Genomic DNA, 21,234 nt, shown 5'->3' on the forward strand with positions numbered 1-21,234 from the left:
AGCATGATGAAAAGAAAAATTATAATTGTGTCATGAAATTTAATTCTAGCCATGTTCACGAAGGTTTATTATAAATATTAGTTTATGAGTATTCATGTTTTACTGAAATATACATATCACCCAATAAGTGTATTACTTGGTCTATACTATATCTCTATAATCAAAAATAGGAAGAGGTTAATAATTTCCGAAAGTTTTAGATACTTTATTAGAAAACTTCTTACTAAAAATATGGATATGAAAACAGTTCACAAACCATAAGACCATATAAAACCATGAGACATTTCTTCAACGTTTAAAACCCTAATTCGAGGGATAAAATATGAAAAGTCAGATTACCTTTATATGCTTTAAAATCTCGTTGCCGGCGTCCTGGCATAGGGGTAGCGCGTCTTCCCCGTGACCTGGGCGTACTGGGTTCCAATCCCGGTTCGGGAATGGTTGTTCTTCATCTGTTCTATCTGTGAGATGTGTGAATGTGCACCTCCCCCCTTCAAAAATGGGTTGTGTAAGCGAATGTGATGCGTGAGTGGCTAAGACGTACTCTTGGCCTAGTTGGCGCTACTAAAACAAAAGATGCTTCCTTGGCCTTCGTCAGCGAGCTTGTCCATGCCACGTGCCATTATAAACAACAATAGCGAATTAGAGTAGCATATTTATTACTTGAATGAATTTAGCAGAATTTGAAACTTAACCACAGCATTTTGGCATCCTAAGAGGAACACCTTCCATCTTACATTCCATGAAGTAAGCAGCGGAAGACTGGCAGATAGTATCTGCGTGGTCATTCTCATGGACTGCGGACAAATCACTGATACGCATCTTCAAATAGGCATAAGCAAATAAGCTTCTTATAAACAACAACAAAATTTCGTTACGTTTTATGTGTTAGAAATCATCATCAACTCAGGAAGAAATCGAGCAATTTCAGAAATAAAGAAATAATGACTATTCATTACATTACTCATGAATACATGACACATATCAGCTAACATTTTGCATGACGATCATTGCCTTGCAAAGTATTTAGCACGATATCCTTTTACATTCAAATCTGTGAAATCATTGAATTCAGACGTCACTTGAATGAGTACCAATAAATTAATTTTAGAAAAAAAAGATTCAATTTCTTATCTTTAACAATATTTAGAACATTTGAACCAAATATTTTCGCTAATCAAGAAAAAAAATAGATAACATTGCAATTTCTTTTTTCGTAGCACTTCTAATAAATGTAGCGATGTAACATTTCATTTCACATAAAAATCTTTCTGTTAAAAAAATAATCACTGTGCCTGCATCAGAAATATTTTTCAGAAGCGTGACATGAATTCTACAGAATAAAACTACTCAGGTGCTCCGATAAAATGCGTGAAATGCCTATCCGAAGAATCGATCACATGTAGAAAGTGGCTGTTCATCAAGTATTGCATTGCCTGACTGCTCAAGCGATAAAAAATGTTTTCCGCAAATCGATATAAGTCTGTCGATAGTATCGCTTCCCTTAACGCAAAATCGATTTTTATTATCGGTAAAAAAGACGTGATCAGTTTTGCCAACAGGCAAATTTAAAAGATGGCCTAGCAAGCAACCGAAACATATACATTCGCCTTTTTCTTGTTATTATTTTCGAGAACATGCGATTAAAATAAATGTTACGGAAGGATTCGATAGAGAATTCTGTGCGAACGATCTGATATTTATCTATTAAAATGCAAAACCGATCTCAAAATTTCAAAAAAAAAATCAGCAGCTGTTCTTCGAATCGCGTAAAATTGATTTCAGTTGCGAGTTTTCAGACAAAAGATAGTAAAAAAATTAATTTAAATATAACTATAAAATTACGGAAGGATTCGAGAATTGTGTGAGATGGATCTCATATTTATCTTTCAAAATGTTAAATATAGATAAAAATTTCAAAAATAAATATTTAGCAGCTGATTTTCAAATCGCGTAAAATTGATTGCAGTTGTAAGTTTTCTGACAAAAGGAAATTAATAATAATAATATAAGATTTAAATGTTGGCTTAAAATGTAAGCATAAGATGTTAACCGTCATAAAATGGATATTAATATAAACTATTACCTAAAAGTAATTCATCATATAAAAAAAATTCAGCAGTAAATCATCAAGATATATATATATATATATATATATATATATATATATATATATATATATATATATATATATATATATCGTAATAAAAACCGAGCTAACCCTTAACTGAGGAGGTGAAATTTTAGAACTTTACTGGGGAGGTGCGAGACACTCATTTCATTTACACTCAAATTAAATTTTCTAATGAATGTATTAATATGAAAAACTATCAATATATTTTTCTTGATATATAGATATGTTTTAGAAATTTTTCAAAATATATTATCATTGAAAAACGTAAATGCCTTTGAACACACATTTTCTTCTCAAATTATATGTTAGAGTAAATAATATTACATAATTACAAATATATAATAAAAACATATTACTTTCTACTTTTAAAATCATATTTATTTTTACAGTATATGAAGGTATATAGAAGACAATATAATGTAAAATTCAACAATTATACGAAAAATAAAAATAATGACAATGGGTAAAATTGGCCCTTTTTTCATCGGCTTGTGTGACTTGCATAGCACGGTTTTCTAGGGCATTTTAAACGTAAAGGTTCAGAACTAGTATAAAAATCAACCTATAAATTCTGTATTTATATCTCTTGGTATATTAATATATTTTATAAATTCTTCAAATGCATTATCAATACAAAAATTAATTATGTTTGTACATACATATCAGGATCAGCTGAATGCGAACTTTCATCGAAAAACTCTTCTGTACAATTATCCTTATCCTTAAAATCACTTTCTGCTTCATTTAAAAGTGTCTGGAGCACTGCTTCAAAATAGTATCAATAAACTGGATGATATTTTGGATCCCAAGTCTTAGCGCCATCTGCTAAACCTTGTTTATCACTGGGACACTAACAAGGAGGGTGCGGCCTTATAGACCACGCTCAAAGAAATAACTGACTTATTTTAAAAAGCATCCGCTGAGCTACAGGTTCAATCTATTCAATTGAGCTAATAATAGAATACGGGTGACCGAAAATCCTCAGAATATCTCACAGACCACACGTCCCCACTTAAGGGTTAATAGGAAAAAAATTAACAAAATTAAACCAAATAAAATAAGAATACAGCTTGAAGACATTCTAAAGGGTCACCCTCAGACAAGGATTTTAAAAAAAAGAGATTTTTTTCTGCGAGGAATACAGACTAAAATTTTCAACAAAATTGATTCCTAGTGAACCGAAAATCCCCAGAAATTGGACCTAAGAGATACACCATATTTACAGAAAAGAAAAGAAAACAATAAATTGGAAGAATACAAACACTAATAAGCAAAAATACAATAACATAAAATTACCATATAATAACACTCAAAATAAATATGAAAACAAAAAGGAAAGCACATACCAGCACCAGGCAAAAAAGTGAGTTAGATATGGATATAATAGTTTGTCTTTAGCATTTTTAGGCACTCATTAAGAAATTTATACTTGATTATCGCTTTCTAATTAAAAAATATATATATTCACTCTCTTTTCAGTAAAAGATCCTTTCAAAGTACTTTTCGTTTTCACAAAAAAAAAGACTTTGATACTCAATTAGTCTTTGTAAATATTTCACTTCTACTGTTACTGAAATTGCCTAATAGCACTGAATGAGGTTCAACTTCGCGAGTGTTAAAATATGAATATTTAAATGAGAAAACTCCTTCAGTCGGTCAGGAAAATTTTACGCGTTGCTAGCAGTTGATTACTTAACACCATTATTAGCCCTAAGTAATAGCAAAATGTTAGTCTAAACATAGCAGAAAAATAAATTTGACAGTAATAAGGTAGGATTGGAATTAAGGTAACTATGGCAACCGTTTGGGTACGTAGACATTAAATGCGTTTTTAAAACCTACTAGACACACAATTTTTAACAAGTTTGTTGCAGCGCTTACATATGTGTCTAATAATCGTCTGAAATTTGGTAGAGGAATATTTTATAGTTATGTGAAAATTTTATGGGTGATGTGAAGATGTTGAGGTAATAACAAAAATTCGCTTTTCTTCTAAAAATTGAACCTCGTTTTACGAAACTGCTCCCTTAAGTAAATATTATTTTTTTTTTTAATTTTATAGTTTGAAACTTTTATGAAAAATATACTGCATAGGGTTATGATGTTTTTGCCAACATAATATCTGGTGGTACTTAAAAATTCGAACCTAGCGTTGCGGTAAAAATTAAAAAAGGCAATTACTGGCTAAAGTGTCCTATTTAAAAATTTATTTCTAATAGTTAAATATTTTATACTTAAGAATGAAAGTAAATACCCTGTTTCATATCATAATGAGTAACAATAAAGTTTTCATTCATATGGTTACAATATATCATTTATCGCTCATTTGAATTAGTTCTTCACAAAACTCTAACCTAATGACGTTATCGATGGCAGAATAACGATCAGTCATTTTATTAAATTATGATATCTATACCTTACACTAAATTACAATAAATAATTTATAACAATTTCATAAGGTAGTCTATGTTCTTTATTTGTTTGTTTTCTATAAAAGATCTAGAAATTTAACAGGGCAATTATATAATTTCATCTGATATATTCCCTAATAACACAAGATATTGTACGATATTCCCACAATATTGCTCGATATTCTAATACCAATCGAGGAATGCAATATCATAGCAATTTTGTTCATTATTCTGTGCTGATAATGTCATTGTTACAAGCTTTAAATTCTTACAATCCTTTGATGCATTCATCAACTTTGTGTACAATTTTCCCCATCTTCCAATATCATAGAATATCTGAAGTTGTACCAGATGGCTGTACCGATCTGTTCATAGATCGGATGACTTAATCTATCTATTTAAGAACCCCTGTATCTCAAAATGCTCAGAATCATTTTATTGTTCTTTCAAATTAAATTATAATCAAAAGTGCTTGGATCTGCCAAAGTAAGTCACTGTCCTAGCAAGTCATCACTTTTATTCATCGTTTCTATTTTTAATTGATTTCACTAAATCACTATTATGTTTTTTTATTTGTTTTACCAAATCAAAAGGATCTAGAATGTAATATCATTCCGAAAATGATTTCATAAAGATAATATAAATCTTAATACATTCATCTCTGAAAAAAGGAATTGTTCACTGCAAAATATGTCCAGAGATAGCAGATAAACTAATGATGCTAATGACATTCGGAAATCAAGCATAGTACTGAATGGAAAATAAAACGTATTTGTTTGAAAGAAATCCACCGAGTTCATTGAATTCAATGACTTCGCATTAATGAAGATGAAATATGCTTCTTTTGAAATCGCTCCATTGAAAATACTTATTGGATATTTTTATATTTCTTAATGTTCCTTCCAACCGTAACTCGTAATTTTTCAACATAATACGCATACATTTGGTAACGTTTCTACACTAATAAAAGGAAAAAAGGACACTTCTTCAATTTTGAAAATTTTCTGTTAATGTTACAGAAAAATAAGTACTAAGTTGTTGTTTTTTTTAAATGCTCTTTAAATATTCACTATTACTAGTTTTCTGAAAAAAGGGGTTTTTTTAAAAAATTGTTTTCTGATTTGAAATATTCAATTTATAATTTTTACTGCAAATATTATATAATCTTGAAATCGATAATTTTGAAATTTTCTTACACATGGCATCACTTGTAAGGACCTAAAATGCAATTGGTTGATTAACTGATAAATAAGTTCGGAAGATAATATAATGTCACTTATATTATGTGAAAACGCAAAATTTCAAAACTCAAATAAATGAAAAATTATCGCTAAATTCTATTCTTAAAGTATGAAATACAGAGCAATACAGTAGTTAATGAAATGAAATTGCATTTACTTAAATTACATTTAATTTACTACGAAAGTAATAAAAGTTAGCATTCAGAAATAAGGATATTATTTACTTTTCCCTCTTGAAATTAATAATGAATTTTTCAATATGTATCCGTAAATAAATAAATAAAATATTTCTGGAATGATAATCTAATAATTTAAAAAAAACGTATGGCATAGTGAAAGTTTAAGTTCAATTATCCTATCCTCGGTATCGGAAAATGATAATTCAGATAACTGATACCATCAATGTTCTTAGTATTGGAACCTGTTATTATTCTGCTACGAACAATATAACCACCCGATGATGCGGTGAGGGATTTAAGAGAAAGCAGTTGATTAGGTCACGTTCTCGTCATCTGAGCGAGGTTGAAAAATTACAAGATCTGTCCCAAAATGAGCCTCTAGTAGCATCTTAGAAGGATATGAATATACCACAATTTCACTAGAATCAAGAAGGTCATTTTGATAAATTGTTATTTTTTTAAATCTGAAAAATTCATACAATGGACTAAAATTCGTATTACAGAGTGACTATATATGCTATTAAAACTATATATTATGACTATATATGCTATTAATGTATATAATGTTCTTACTGTGAAACATTTTTTCGTAAAAACTTTATTTAAAAAAGTTTCTTCTATTTCAATATTTTCATGTGACAGAATGTTTATGCATCTACAACCGTATTTGATGCACACAAGTTCCGAACATAAAATTATTGAAAAATATTAACTTTATCTGAAATAAAGATAAATGGTTCTTTACGTGGATAAATATGAAAGGTAATTTAGTTTACGCTATAAATTCGGAAAATAGACAACGCCATTAGTGAAAACTGGTGAAAGATGAATGTTATTGTTAATAAAAAAAGACTATTTTCCACTTGCGTGAAGTGTACAAAGAGAATGTATGGAATTGTCAAAAGTATTAACTATAATGAATCTTTATGGTTAAATTCCTTAGAACCAGCATTAAAAAATTGCAAGAGGATTTTTTTTTTAATTATAGCCAATCACTCCATTACCAGAGAACTAAGCCATATAAACAAGGATTATTGTGACTGGCTATTATACTCATTAACTATCTAAATTTTTGCATAAGAAAATTGCAAGCGGCTGTTTTGCTAACAGTTTATCATTGGGTTTCCCCTAATTAATAAGCCTAATTCAATACTTATTATTTTGAAATAATCCATAGATTCCATTCACTTCTCTTCAAAATAGGTCGTATTGCAACTGTTTCCTTTGATAAATATTTCCTCATCAAAAGCCAGGAAGGTAATCGCCAGAAATGATGGGTATTCGATCCGGTAATGTCCGGATTCTGGGCTCCATCTGTCATTGTTCCCTTTCACCAAAACCGGACACTGGTAGGAAATGCCGGACACTAATTGAAACTACTATTTCTGGATTTAATCTCTACAGGCATTCTATACGAATAGTAATTTAAATCTCTTTACAAAAGATACTTCCATTGACAAGTGAAGTTGTTCGAAGACCATCATTTTGCAACTCGTATTAAACTGAAGAAAATAGAGCCTCAATTACTGGATTTATTGTAAGGTAGAAGCAGGATACTAACAGAAGTATTCATTCATTTTGTTTCTGTGTTATTGTTAGAGTTTTGACTTGTTTTGCTTTCAGCTATTTTATCGCATCTCTTAAATGCTGAAATACATGCTGGGGCTAATCAGAAGAAAGTTATGTTAAATGATTTCCACTTAAAAATTAGGTTACATCAGTTTAAATACTTAAAAATATGCTGAGGCGAATAAGAAAATATTTTAAATTATTTCTATTTAAAATTTAGCCAAAATTAGTTTTGAACATTGCAGTTCAAAGTAATTTGCTATATAGTGAAGAAAAAAATCTATAAAAATAAACGAATAAAAGGAATATTTTATTATAAACAAGGCAAAACTTTACAGCTTTAAGTTCCGATTTTTTTTTTTAAACTTGGTAAGCTATTAGTTTCAAGCATATAAATCAGGTTGAAAAAATTATCACATATAATGAGTGAACTAATAGGTTTAACCCTTTCTAAGGCCGTGGGAAGTATGCTTCCCACCAAATTTATCAATCTTTGTATGAAATTATGTAGGTTGGCATGAATTCTGACCAATTCTTTTAGAAAGACAGAAACTTAGATGCTTCAGTTCTTTATCTCACACAAAATTGTGTCTTGGTTTGTCACTTAATTATTAATTAACCAAATTAATTAATTAATCAAATTAAATTTATCTAATAAGCTAAATGAATCCCTTTTCTTATTCTAATTTCATGCCTAAAAATATTTTAACATAATATGAGTAGAAAAAAATGGCCCTTTAAAGGGTTAAGGTTCCATTTATTTTTCCTAGGAGAGTTACAAAATGTCCACGTATTGGTACTCATTTATTGGATTTATTTAATGCTATACTGATGGTTACCCTTTAGCAGCTTAACAGAACTACATTATTGTCTGACACTATTTATTCATCGACAGGAAATCGGTAGAAGAAATGGGTATCTCATAAGAACGACACTTTTGAAAATTTCCTCTTAGTGTATTCATCGCTAAAACATAACATAACGCCATGTCTTTAACACTAAGTTATCTAACCAGTTGGATGAGCACAAGATGGAGGAAAGAAAAAAAAAGTAAAAAAAAAGTGGGGAAATAAATAAAAGAAAATATAGAATAATAATTGTCCTTCTGGGTCCTATGTTTTGATTTCCTTTGTGAGAACTGCACTTGAGTTAGAGAGTCAGTAAGCATTCGGTGGCATAGTGAATTGGGGATCCTATCTCTCCACAGCTACAGCAGGATGGTTGGACAGATGGAATCTGTGTAAGTATGTCGGGAATGGGCCCTGTGCAGTGAAGAAAAGGACATCCGCTTTGTTCCAGTTGGCCGCGTAGAGAGAAACTTTCGATATTATGTTGAATGTGGACCAGCCTGTTTCGCCTTCTTCCCATTCCTTTTGCCATCTTGTCATCATCTCGGTTTGGAGGATGTTTTTCAGATGACATCTTGGAAGCTTCATTACATTCCGATCTTGATTTGCACTACCCGCTATAGTTTGCCCGCTGCTTCATTCCCGTCATAGCCTGCATGTGCCTTGATCCATGAGATTTTACAAGAAGAAGAGAGAATATTCTATTAATTCGTTATTGAGATTTGGAGAACATGAAGCTTGTATTATTGTCGTATTTATTGTCGACATAAATAGTGATTGGATCGGATGAAGGGAGAGAGGTTGCGTATTTGACTGCTTTACTGAGTTCTAGTAGTTCAGCTTGGAAGATCGTTTTTTCTTTCAATAGGCTGTTGACCACTAGTGTATGTTGACTGTATCCTGCATGACACAAAATGCGGCCCCAACTCCTACTGAGGATTTTGATCCATCTGCATAGATCCCAAGTCCTAAATTCTGAGATCCACCGTCTTCCAATGAAATTTGATGAGCTTGGAGATGTTTGGAGGGATGTGACGTCCAGCCCGTCGCTCTGTGCTCATACTTGTATGGGCTGATATGTGGCATATCATGTACGATTCCACGGGGTTTGTACAATTCAGTCATACTTGCCATCATCTGGAGCTGCAGATGAAATGGAGGCAAGCCAAGGATAGCCTGATGTGCTGCAATAGGCGCGGTCTTGTACTCTCCCATAATTGCTAACAGAAAGCCTCTTTGGATGGAAGAGACTTTTCTTGCTAGTCTAACCGTTGAGTGGAGGCACCAAACTGTCTTGTACAAGAAGTTTTCCCAGGATTCAATGACTGTCTTGTACAAGAAGTTTTCCCAGGATTCAATGACTGTCTTGTACAAGAAGTTATTCCCCAGGATTTGCCAGCCATTTTGAGAAAATTAAATTGTTGTTGTTGCGCTTTAAATGTTAAATGCTTGAGGTGGGTTCATCGCTAAAACACATAAAGTTAATAAAAATTTCAGCCAAGATGCAGATCATAGGTTTGTAACACGTGGAATACATTATTTTTATGTGTAGTGATGAACTTGATATATGCGTAAAAATGATCCCCATGTCACTTACACGTCTTGCACGCATATTATATAAATTTTTTACGCGAAGACCTAAGACCACGTTTTTATTTAAAAAATTTCACAACACATTTTAATGAGGATGTATAATCAACAACAACATTGATATCTGCCAGATACATAATTACAGTATATTGATTAAATTGGATCACTAAATGTGTCTATTTCATTCTGAATTCTAGATTTTGAAATAAAACCAAAGCTGGATACAAATTCAAAGCGGATACAAATTCAAAGCGGATACAATTCAAATACATTACAATACCAAAGCGGATACAAATTCAAAAAAAAACCATGATACGTTTATTTTTAAAACTTATAAAATTGCACATATTTTGTAAAAAAAAAAAATAGGAAACATATTTTTTTTTTTTAAAGAATTCAAAGTTGGATAAAAATAAAACTTTACGGGGCAAGATAAGTAAATAGTACTTCAAATTCCCAATATTGAATTACAAGATGAAAGAACTATCATAAAATGTTCTTCCAATTACAAACTTCAAACAATTTTCTAGCCTTATATCCTCATTGCGAGCTAATAATGAAAAATGATAAAAATCTCTTTACTACATAAGAGTAAAAATTACCATGCTTCATATTTCTGATATATTATAAAATAACAAGCATATAATACATATAAAACAGATCTGTGTTTTGCGAAAGGATCTTTAATTTGATATAGTCCCTGTCTATCTTTTACTGATTAAAAAATTGAACGCAAAACTATATATGAACAATATAGTTGGTATAAGCATATTCTTTTACTACTTAATTTTAATAAAACTTTCCAAACGTTAAAGACGAAGGAAAAATTAGGCTACATATATTTTTTTCTTATAAAATAAGTTAAAATAGAACAAGAGAAAAAAACGTGAATATTTTTAGTCAAAAATTAAAATCTAGTGCTGTATCATTTCTTTCTTCCTTCATTACTGAAATATTTCTCATAACCCCCAGACGCACTTTAAATGGTTGTTTAGCACAAGAGAGAAGCTTTAAAAAATACTAAAAGTCCTTGACACCAACAAATTACGTTATAAGATTACCATACTTTCGGTTCATAAATGCAAACTTCAGATGCTTTACAAGTAAGAATTCAATTATGAGAACACTATAACTAAATGAAGGAAAATATAATCATAATTTATTTTGATTTTAAAGAAACAGTTATTTGCCATTAAAAGTTGGAAAACAACTTAGTAGTTGTTATTATTTTATGTCAGAAGAGATACTCGAATTTTTAAACAACACATTTTTAGTCTGTTTGTTATAACACTATCGCTTCATACAGGCTTTTTACTAAACGCGTTTTCAGACTCTGAACGAAGAAACAAATTTACTTGAAAAGTGCTTTACGAGATAAGTTAAACTTGTCAATTTGAAGGAAAGTGTCATTTTATTACTACTACATTTTTTCTCCTTAACTATAAAACGTTTTTCCGTAACTATAAAATATTATATTATCAAAAATGTGCATGCATTTTTTAAGCAACTAAAAGTTTCCAGACAAATTCTTTTCTTTGGTACTATTAAAAATGGTATTATTTGGTATTATGTGGGACATTTTTAATGTCAAGTACTCTAAACAAGACCTTAGAGACTGTTTCGAGTATAGATTTATTTAATCCAGACTAAAATATAATATAAATAGCAAGAGAAAAATAACATTACTGAAACATTTTACAAGCCTTTAAAACCTATAGACTTTGAGGTTTGTTATAACTGTGTTGTCTAAGTTTCTTACTTTTTACTCTTTATTGTATTTCTTTTTCATGCATATTATAATTTCATTCTGCCATTACTTGACTAGAAGAATGTTAAGTGTTTACATTTTAACCGCGCTTAATGTTTTTTAAGAGCGTTTCCTTTAATAATTATGTTTAGAATAATTGTGTGGTAATTATATTTATTACCTTTTCGTCGAATGTTATTTTGCAACTCTGAATACTGAAGTGGTTAAAAATTCATGGAGAATTTCTTTGGAGATTCCAAATCTATTTTTTGAGACTAAACAATATTGTCTTAATACGTTGACTGCCTCATCACGCGCCTGCGCGTTACTGATAATACATCATTGTACCAAACCATTTAACTTACCAAATGACCCCTTCTCTACTATAGTTAAGAGATAACAAAGAAGGGGTCATCTAAATAAATATGCAGGCAATATCTCGACCTAGCCAGAGCCCAGCGGGAAACTTGAAGGGGCAGCCGATGAGCAACTCCACCTAACACAAAGGAACAAATAACATTTGATGACATCGGACATTTGCAAACAACAAAGAACCTTCTAGGGAAAATACATATTGGTACAGAAAAAAAAAAGAATAGATAATCCATAAAATACATTGAATGCACGTTAGCTTTTTACCTTAGCGGAGAACTATAGCGAAGAGCTTTGACAAAATGTCCCTAATAGGAGATTTATTGGCTGGAATTTTTATGGCTACTGGTACTGCGACCGTCGGAAGGCACACGGAAAAACTTGAATGACTGGATCGCCGCAACAGTAACACTAGCGGGAACTGTGGTTGAGTCCTAAAGGCCATCACTTTTCACGGTACAACCTTTCATTTGTTAAGTATGTCCTGTCATCGATGGGAAGAGGCAAACTCCTATATTTTATATAAATAAACATGCAGAAAAACAATGGAATGATATGACAGCAGAAAATAAATGCTTTTTGAAATGGTTTTATTTGCTTCGTTTTTATTCGAAATGGATAACTTTCATATATATGTTACGGCCAAAGCCCGAAATACGGCCAGTTCGCGAATTGGCCGGCCAATTCGCGAACTGGCCAAGAGGTTTGGCCAAAGTCCGAAATACTTGCAATTAATGTTGTATTTTCTACTTTGGCTGGCCACTTCGCGAAGTGGCCGGGAATCCTTGGCCAAAGCCCGATGTGATAATCTATACTTATAAATAAAGCTCAATGTATGTTTGTGTGTGTGCGCGCGCGCATGTTTGTGTGTGTGTGTGTGTGTTGGCGCTCTACAGTCCAAACCGTTTGACAAACAGTTATCGAATTTGGAATATATATACCTTGGAGGTCGGAAATGTGCACCGTGGAGCGATTTTTTTAAAATTTTTAATTAGAATTTTAATTAAAAATTAAGCGTAAATTCGACGTTTTGGCGCTATAACCAGAAAATATTACAGCACAAAATCGATTTTTGGATCAAATTAAAGCTTTATTTAATTAAAGCTTAAAATTTAATTTATAAATTATGATTAGATTAAATTATGCTAAAATTTAATCTGCACGAGCACGTCAAATTAAAAAAAATAGCTTTTATCAACGTGTTGCCATCACATTGATAGAAGTTTAAATTAAAAAATAAATCAACCATTATTGCAAATTTAGTAAACAAAATTGTAATTTTCTGCAGGTGTCTGTATAAAATGAAATAAGATATTTTCTGAAAAGTAAAAGGAGGAAAAGTTTTCTATGAGCTTTGACAATACCTATATTATTAATTCAATAAAACAATTTAATTTAAGGCAAACATAGTTTAATATGCTTAGGATAATCATTCTAATCAGCTACCATCGGCTAATTTGGGGCATACATTTGCTAACAAAATGGTCTAAATTAACTAAATAATTATATTTAATATAACTTTAGTCAATAAATGCTCCGATGAATCAGGAATTTTAAATTTTTACATAGGTCCACTACCCTTTGAATCATATTTAACAAAATATTCTTGATACACCACCAATATTTTTAATAAAAATTGTTGAACTCCAACCAACTAAATCAATCACTAAAACTGACTGATTTATGAAATTTCAATATCACTCTTCTATAAAAACTGGCGATTTTAGACCACTTCACCGACTATCTCAATGAAGATACACTAATCCTCTGCAGGGTTTCTAGATAGTGATTGGCATGTGAGTATAAAAATGTTGATAGTTCTAAAACTAATGCATAAAAACTTCATAAATCGGTCAAATTTCACTGCTGAACGACTCTGATTTCAATTTTCATATTTCAAAAAAAGACATGGTTAGCTTTAATATAAAAAGCTTTTATATTGATTGCAGTTTAACATTTCCACTTTAGTTTAAAGTAGAAATTTTATGGATACTGACAGAACATTAAGGAAAGTAGTACAATGAAACAGAACTGTTTAAGGTCTACATAAAAGTACGACTGAATAATATAACTACCAAAATATGAAGCTCAAAAATATTTTTCAGAAAAAGCTACTAAGAGAGCAATTTGCATTAATTGAAAATTTTAGTGATCATTAATACAGGTAAACCGGCTGGTCTCCAAAGGCGACTAGTGGTAAATATAATGACATTCATGTATAAAATATAAATAAGGACATAGTGTTGGTGAAATTCGACAGATGGCGCCAACAAAGAAATGTCTTTAAGTGATATTAATAACAAAACTATTTGTCCTACATATTTGTTTTAATTAGCCCTTATTTTTGTTATTTGCCTTTGCAAAAAATTTCATATTTTTTGAAGCGATATTTCGGGAGACAATGTGATCTGGGATCTTTAACATTAGGTCCATGGAGCAAAAAAAGACTAAGGATCACCCTTAAAGGTAATTGAAAACTGAATACTCAATTTGCCTTTGTATTCATACACGATACGCAACGATTTTGCTCAAGATATAATTCTTCCATTTTGAAGGGCACAAATCTAATTTTCACGCTATCACGTTGTTAAAGTATATACGTTCACTGAATAATTTCTATTATCTATTTAATATGAGAACAGAATAACACGAGATCATATTTTTATATATTACAAGCTTATTTTTAACACAGAGGTGTCACTTATATTTGAACTCGATTCTGAAACAATTGTACTTAAAAAAAAAACAGTACACAGAAGTACTCATTTTTAATAGGGTGTAAAACAATGTGCTCTTGATTCCTTTCTTTCTACTTTGGCCGATCGTCCCCAGCCATTTCGCGAACTGGCCAGCCAAAGCCCGAAATCAAGAAAAGATCGGACATTGGCCGGTAAGTTTACAGCAACGTTGGCCAGATCAAGAAAAGATCGCGAATTGGCCGGCCAATTCGCGATCTGGCCGATTTCGGGCTTTGGCCGTAACATATATATAAACATATAAACCAAGTCAATCACGTTTTATTTTCACCAGATTTCTCTTTAATCTTGCATGTTTACATGTCGTGTGGCGTGTTTATAAAAATACTCCACATGAAATATTGCAGTATTGATCAGATATTGCAGCAAATGAAAACAAAATTGTTGCAGTTTCAATTTGTAATCTAGATTAGTTTAGTTTAGTTACACTAACTTCGCGTTTTATAGCAACACTAGGGCTATTTTGGGATGGACCTCGTAATTTGGAACCGTGGTCAGCTGGTCTTTTATTATTAAAATCTGGTCTTTATTTTTTCTTATTAAAATATTGGTCTTTATCTTTTCATTATTAAGATCATTAAGAATAGTTGCAATTATTAAGCACATTTTAGAATTTTCAGCAATGAATAATTGAAACTCAATTGCATTTTTAAGAAAATTGTGCACTTTATAATGCAACTTTTGTATTTTTTAAAATGTCCACATTTTTATTATATTTTCATTTGGTTTAAAAATAGTTTCATTTTATGAAACAAATTGTATTTAAATATCTTATAGTTGCAATGAAAATGTTATAAGAAAATCCAAACATCCAATATGGAAAAGGATTTCAGAGCTATATATTGAATAAAACTGTATGCTCAAAGCCTTTGAACGCACAAAAATAAACTTTGTTGTTGTATTCTCCACTACGTTTTGAATCTGAAAAACATTGAAGTATTGGGTAGGAATCGGAACATCCTATCTTTGATCCGCTATATTCAAGCGCACATTTCTTGAGTAACAAAATGTATTTTGAAATTTTTAGAGCTTAAAAGAACTCTGACATTTTTATTTAATTTTTGCTAAATCGCTTTTCTTTGAGCCGAATTCTGTGTCTAGACCAAACGGATTTTATTGAAGCGACGAGATGTATTGGTTCTTGACTTTCAGCAAACACGAAGCATGTTGAAATCTTTTGCTTGGAATTCTTCGGATTTGCTTGTTTTTCCGGAACGTTTTGGCATCCTTTTTTACTTGAACTGCCAATATTTAAATAAAGCTCTCGCATCTACTTGACTTATAAGCACACTTGAAAATGCATCTCAGAATTTGATATTTCATACTTACAAACAGGAAACTGCGTTTTGACTTTGTATTTCAAATGCGAATAAAACAGATATTTCATTGTTAGCATTTCTTCCGTATTTTCTTCTGATCTGATTTTGAAATAAAGTTGGTAAATATCTACGAAGTAAGAACTTTGTAAATTTTTATGTAAAGAAATAGCATCTGTGATAGTATTTTCACTACATATACTTCTTAAAATTATCCGTTTTAGCATCATATTTTTTAAAGAGCGATAAGATATAAATTAAACCATACGCAAGACAAAAAAAGAAAATTTTAGTCCTTCTCGGTGCTGGTTAGAATGCACTCTCATTACAAATATCCGGTTATTATTAATACTGATCGATTAGTTACATTGATCTTAAAGTAAATGTGCAAAAATTAACTGAAAGTTTGTAAGTTAAGTAAATGTGTAAGTTATAACTACGAAATTTTCCTTCGATGTGATATTTCATAGATGTAATTTAAGTATCCTTTTTTTATTTTATTATAAATAATTTATCTGTTTCAATTTAGAAATATGCCGGATCAAAGTGCATTAGGAGAAGCAGTTATGGAGCCATAAGCATAGACAAGACACCAAAGGACGAAATGTCTTCTAGTTGTTAAATCCATTCATTTGTATTTTAATTATAGTCTGTTATATTATTAATAAAGATCGAAATATCTCTTGTGAAATCTTTTGTCCCAGAGCATTCGTGAAACAAGAGGAAATTCAGAAAATTCATTATCGCCTCCAAAGATGTCAAATGTTTGCCAAAAATGACAAAACCAAAAATTTCATTGTACATCAAATCCCTAGAACTGTTTGACATTGCAAAATTTTTAATCAATTCTGCCAAAACTTATTTAGTGAGTAATAGAATAAGAAGAAAATCTCAGGCCTTCTCAAAGTGCAACTACGAAGGAGGCCTTTTTTTTTTTACTTTAATTCTCCAATTAAAATACCCGACTACATTAGGGATGAATTAACTATTAAGCAGCTTTAACTAATGGACCGGATTGCAAGAAAAATTTATTTTATAATATTTTATATAATTTTTTTTTCTTTTAAATTTTTTAATGAACTATTAAGATAAGAAAAGCTGATATGGAATTATAAACATATTTTTCAAAGCATGGTTAAAAGTTGTTATGTCGATTTAACCATGCTAAATTTCTAAATCTCTGACTGTGAACATGAACCAGGAAGACTTCTTTACACCTGCATATGAAGGGTGGCAAGGTAATTGAATATCAGTAGGATTCTAAAAATCAATGCGAGAAAAAATTCTAAAATTGAATGATAAATGAAAGGATGAAATATAAAACAATAGCACTGAAATACATATGGAGACACACCATATATAACATACGTCAGAATAATTCAAGAATGTATTTCATGTTGTTGCTCTATGAGCGTTCTTTGTAGACTTTCCCTTTCATTCCTATGTAAAAGTTCTTATGAAATTCCAAACTTCGTAGATTCTAAAGCAGTCTTTTTTTTAAATATATATATGTAAGATAGAACTATAGATACAATAGTTTCAATAGTACACAACAAATGAAAATGAAATCGGAAATAGTGGTATTTTTAAATGAAATTGAGTGATATATTTTATTTTTACAGTAAAATTTTCCAAAATATTATTTGATGCGTTTATATTAGTTCTCTACCTACTCAGCCATAGTTTGCTTATTTGACATTTCTGGTAAATAATCGTGAAAACCGCATTTGTTTCCAGCACATTTCGATGAACTAATTTACAAGTACAATATCTAAACGCATTTTCTGAAGGAAGAATATTTCACTGTGATTGATTCACAAAAAACATGATATCTCAAAATCAATTCAATAAAATTCAATAAAAATTCAATAATACTTCATGAAATTTGATATTCATATATCCAAACCCTTTGAAGAAGTCATAGATCCCGGATTTTAAAATAGCTTCAATTAGACATGTTTTACATATATTTTAAGTTCAAAAAATGGACATATTTTGACAAAAATAAACATTAACGGCAACTACAAATATTCATAAAATTTTTATTTATTAAAATAATTTGTATCTTGAAGTCTTTTACATTTTATATAGTTTGATCTATATATAGGCGAAATATAAATTAAATATTTTCATTATTTTTAAACTTACTCAGTTTTTCCTAACTTTGCTACATTTTCATAACATAAGCAATTTTTTTTCAAAGACAATGAGTATATTTTTTTTACTAATAGTGACCTTTGAAGTCTGTTTTAGGTATTTGGTGCAATAAAAAATTTTTTATGTATAATTTTTTTTAAAAAAATTCGTTTTTGAATCTAGTCAGATACCTTAATTCCAATATTGTTTGCCTCACGAATGTAAGCAATAAATTGAATGCAAAATAAAAAAATAGCAATTTTCCTTCTTTTAGAATGCTTTTAGTATTGTCAAGTGCAAAGCTGGAACTATAAAAATGATTGAATGCGAGAACGTAAATATTGGCTCATTTTATGCTTGCATTGCTACAGAACGATAAAGCCTCGTGAAGCCTTGTAAAGGGATGAAAATAGTTTCGATCTTCAATACCTCAGGGCATTCTTTACAGCAAAATTTGGTTTTGCAACTTTTCACTTTTCTATATTATCTGTTGCTATTTAAATAGAAAAGGGAAAATAAAGTCTTTTATCTTGTGTAAAAAAATTATATTTTCTTTTCCCCCTTATTTTAAGATTTTCGAATTCCAATTCAGTCGCAAGATCTACAAGAGTTTTACAGAAATCCTCTCGTCTTGTTTGAGTAAATTAAAAATAATTTTCTTAAGATTCCTTTTTTTCTAGTACTGATGAAAACTTTTATTAATATAGCTCAAATTGATGAACTAAATTCGATTAAGCAAAAGTGGAAACAAATATTTTAAACTTAATAAAAATGAAAGATGAGATAGCTGTCTTGATCTTTATTTTGCAAAACAGAGCTTCATTTATAATATCATAAGCCTAGAATTTCTAATTCATGGAACTTGAATATGTGCTTAGAATAGTTATAGTTAGTTATTTCTTTCAATAATTCCTAAATGTTTAATGCGAAAAATCCTAGTTCAAATGTGGAAATGTGATTATTCTTTAAAATATTTGAAATTTAATTTCTGAACTTTGAATTGCTCGCTTACTAAAATGTTAAATAGTTCTTTCACTTGATTGTTTATCGTTTCCGTTGGATTTATGAAAAAATCTTAATTCTTTCATAAAACATGCTTTGAAATCTTTCATTATCATATTTATCATAAAATTAGAAATTAAATGGAAAGTGCTAAAGTTTACCAAAGTTTTCAGAGTCAAATAACTTAAAATGACACTATAAAATTCATCTCAAAATTTGCAAAAAAAAAAAAAAAAAAAAAAAACAGAAAGCATTTCAATAAGATATCTTTTCAGAAAAAATTAAAGTTATGTAAAATTGCAAAGAAATGCAGAATACGCATAACATAATTCCAAGTATGGTATTTATGCTGTTTATAAGTATCAAAATGATTTTCAGTTGGAATACATTCGTGTCTTCCAACTAATAGAAAAGAATTCTCGAGTATTCTAGTATGAAGGCCTACATATTAGAAATTAATTTCGCATGTTACAAATGTTTTATAAATACTGGTATGAGTAATAAATTCGGACAATTATTCTATACCACAAATATTGCATTTAGAAACTTTAAATTCAAGGATAAATCTAAAATTAAATACAATTTTCAAATAATATATCTGTTTCTGCTCAAAAAGAAATACATCAATAGTATTTTTTCCACATGTGTCTCTTCAACACCAATACACTTTCGGAAGCGTGCAATTAAATTCCTTATCTAATCCGCAAAAGATTTAGAAGGTTGCTGGTCAGACCACGTCTGGATCCTTTGCAGAATCTGTCAGCTAGCTTTTAATGAATATTGGGTTTTAGGTCATATTCAAAGGATAATAATTTAATGACAGCAAATATGATTTGCATGAGAAATGGGAAGTAATTCAAAGACAAGTCGATGCACAATACCTAATTGTCTCTTCTGTTTAATTTTCAGGATCGCAGTATATTATTTACTATTCACAGTAATACCTTTTGAGTAGGAATGCTCTTCCCAAACCATTAAATCCCCTTATCATCCCAAACTATTCATCATCCCTATCTTCCAAAACCATTTTGAATAATCCCTTTTCTATCAGATAACTTTCGTAGGTACCCATTTCTTCCTTGCAGTTCTCTTCTGGCACCATCAGACTATCTCATCTTTTGGCCCTTTGAAACAAGGGTTGTGTGGTTGTTATGTCAGATCAGATAAAATTCTATGGCAGGCAGTGAAGAAGTGTTTATGAAAACAACTAAAAAGTTTTATTGCGAAGCAGAAAGCACATGCATAAAAGTGATATGTGTAGTTTTCTTTTCCCCTCTATTTTATCAAGATTTTTTTTTTTTTTATTTACCATCTTTGTATTTTGAAGCGAATAAGAACTATAAAACAACGTAATAAGAAAAAGAACTTACCGGTGGCAATATCTTTTTCGAAAAAGGCATCATTGAATAAGTGGCATAAAAAAATATGAATAAATGTATTGTAATCTATTAGAAGGAGGAGGGTAATAAATAATGGCGTCATTATTCTGTCGTAGTGTGGTGACACTATGCAGAAGAAAATGTGTAGGCACAAATAGAAATAAATAAATAAAGTTTTGCTCTACCCTTATTCTCTTAATTTGTGTAGAACTGCATTTCATGAAAAATTAGAATTGAAGAAACTTAAGATAAGCTTACTAAATTTCATATGCTGAATGGATGAACTGTAATGAAAATCCATTTTAAAGGGGGCCTACTGACAAGGTTAAAAGGGAGAACCAGAAGCGAAAGATATCAGTAGAATCACGATATCCAGATATTTAAACTAGGGAAGGTGGGAAAGGGGGGAGGGAATCTGTTTGGGAACTGCAGTGAAGGGAAACGACGGAAATCTAACAACATCTAAAATATGAATTTCACAAGTTATTTGTTACAAAATAGCTGCTGTAAATGTGTACGTATGTAATCTGGGAAATAGGGGACTTACCCTAGAT

Source organism: Argiope bruennichi, chromosome 1 (assembly GCF_947563725.1).
Source record: "Argiope bruennichi chromosome 1, qqArgBrue1.1, whole genome shotgun sequence".
NCBI lineage: Eukaryota > Metazoa > Arthropoda > Arachnida > Araneae > Araneidae > Argiope > Argiope bruennichi.